Raw genomic sequence first — 2,568 nt, forward strand, 5'->3', positions numbered from 1 at the left:
CACCGCCTCTCCTGCAACAACGAGCACGCCGAGCAGGCTAGGCGTCAGCACTTCCGTCCTCTCGATATTACTCAGTCAGCGCCAGTAAGCACCTGTAAGCACTCTCTCCCCAACCCCATCCTCTCATTTCTCCGTCAGCATCAGACAGCACCAGTCAGAACTATAGTCAGCCCCACTCAACACCAGTCAGCACTCCCTCCCACCCTCTCATTATAGTACTCAGTCAGTACCAGTCATCGCTCCCGTCCTCTCATTACAGTACTCTCAGTCAGTACCATAGGCATCACTCTCTCCCGTCCTCTCATTACAGTACTCAGTCAGTCAGTACCAGTCAGCACTCCCTCCCGCCCTCTCATTACAGTACTCAGTCAGTACCAGTCTGCACAAGTCAGCACACTCTTCCGTTCTCTCATTACTCAGTCAGCGCCCTCGATGCATGCCCGTCGAGTGGGTGGGTGTCCCCGAAGTGATCGAGATGGATCGAGCGTGTTTTCAGCCCAGCCCATTGGCCGCGTCGGAGGTGCTCGCCTCTAGCTAGGTCTGTCGCCCAGCGGCGGTAGGGGCTAGCCGATTCGAACGCGGCCCCAACTCCCTCGCCCCTCCCCGGCCCCCCGGCTCTCACGCCGCCGGAGGAAGGTGCTGAGCGGGCTGTGAAGTATAATTCAGTCTCTCCCCCGTCCCGCCCCTCCCCTTCCCCCCTCTCCCCGCTCCCGGGGCGTGTCGCGACGCTGCAGGACACGGTGTCCTTGTGGAGCGGGGGAGGCAGGCGGCCCCATCCATGGTGCCGCCGTCCGGCGCCGCGCCGCCTCGACAGACACAAGGGGAGATTAGTAGTGCTCCCCGCCTGCCGTCGCACCGTTGCGTGGCCGTGCTGAGGGTGGGGGTGCTGAGAGGCCTGAGCTCGCGGCTGAGCGGTGCTGAGCGGTGCTGAGCGGCGCTGAGCCACCCGCGCCTGGCATCGGCTGCGAGAGGCTGAGGAACATGTGTCCCCCTCTCCTCCTTCCGTCCTCTCGGCCGCACTGGGTCTCGACGGCCTGGAAAACTCGGGCGAGAAGGAGAAGGGGGAGGGAAGCCACCACCAACCCAACGTCTCCGAAAATAACAAAAAAAATCTTCAATACTTTATTTCTTATAGCGACGGAACAGGAAAAAAGTGTCACCGATTTATCCTAGTCACGGACTTGAATGGGAACTCTCCTCTTTTCTTATTGCCACGTAACTGGGCGCCCTGTTTCTCTTCCGGCGTCCGCTGCTGGCCCCGTTGGCCGCGGGGTGGGGTGGAAGTGAGAGGCAGCGGGGGTGCTAGTGGTGGGGGGGTTGAATCTGGAGACCTGCAGTGTGACGGGCTTAGCTCGGCGGCGCGGCCCTGGACGCGGGAGCCGTGGACTCGAAACTGGATTAAAGAAGCGCCGTGGATCGCTGCGGCCCGAAATACAATTTTCTCACTTAGGGGCGGCCATTGTGTGCGATTACACGCCTGGCTGGGCCGTAATGCACAGGCGGCCCCGCCTCTTCTCCAGGCTCTTCCTGGAGCCGCCTGGAGAAGCTCCTCCGGCCGCTCAGCTCCGGGGGACGGAAAAGTGTGGGTACTGTGCGGCCGAGGGCCATACCACGCCACGGATGGAGTGGGGGAAATATGGCAGCGCGTCCCTCCATATCCCACTAGATATCACTACTGTAGTACCTTGCGTTTTATTCCCGGGACTATAACACATGCGTCTCGAGATTTGAGCTCATGTGTTGGTTCGCATTTGGGCACTCGTTGATTGATGTAGCAAAATACCGAGTGACAAACCTACTTACGCGCCTACATCAAGTGTGAGGCAACCGATTTTTCTGTTTTCACTAGTTTTTTTTTTATTTCCTCCGATTTTTTAAATGATTTTTCATGATTATTTAAAATTGATTTTCTGGGTTCTTTGCGGGGATGTTTCCCGATTTGTTTTGAGTGAAGTACTTCTTGGTGGTACCCACCTTCCTCGTCGAGAGCGTCCACCACGTCGTCGGTCTGGTGCGTGACCTGCTGCAGCACGCGGACCTGCGTCTGCCCGGGCTGCCGCACCAGGTTGAGGATCTGGAACGAGGAGGCGAGGGCGCGCGCGGGTCTCTCCTCCAGCCAGTCGGCGCGCCCGGCCAGGGCCTGCATGGCGGCCATCCGGAGCTCCCTGCAAAGACAAAAGAAAACTCCAGTGTTACACCAGACTTGTTTCGCGCGTTCCTTTTCATTTAACGTCATTTCTTTTCTTTTTTTTAGGGAAAGAAAAAAAAGTGAGCGCAAAGAGCTGCGCGAGAGTTGGGAAGGGGGGTGGGGGCGCACAAAATGACACATTTTCGGACGAGCCGAGCCAGTCGTCATCTCTCATAACTGTCGGGCTGGCGCGGCCGGGCGCGCGCGCACGCGTGGCGCTCCTGCCAGATGCCCTTAATGGGCGCGCCGAGGAGGGGGAGGGAATGAACCGCGCAGCTCATCCCCACGGCGGCCCAGTCCCGTTGTCAAGCACGCCGCGCCCCAACGAGCCCAGCGCTACGCCCCGCCACGCCCCTCCACGCCCCGCCACGCCACGCCCC

The sequence above is a fragment of the Frankliniella occidentalis genome, unplaced genomic scaffold (assembly GCF_000697945.3).
Source record: "Frankliniella occidentalis isolate FOCC.00 unplaced genomic scaffold, Focc_3.1 Scaffold145, whole genome shotgun sequence".
Taxonomy (NCBI): domain Eukaryota; kingdom Metazoa; phylum Arthropoda; class Insecta; order Thysanoptera; family Thripidae; genus Frankliniella; species Frankliniella occidentalis.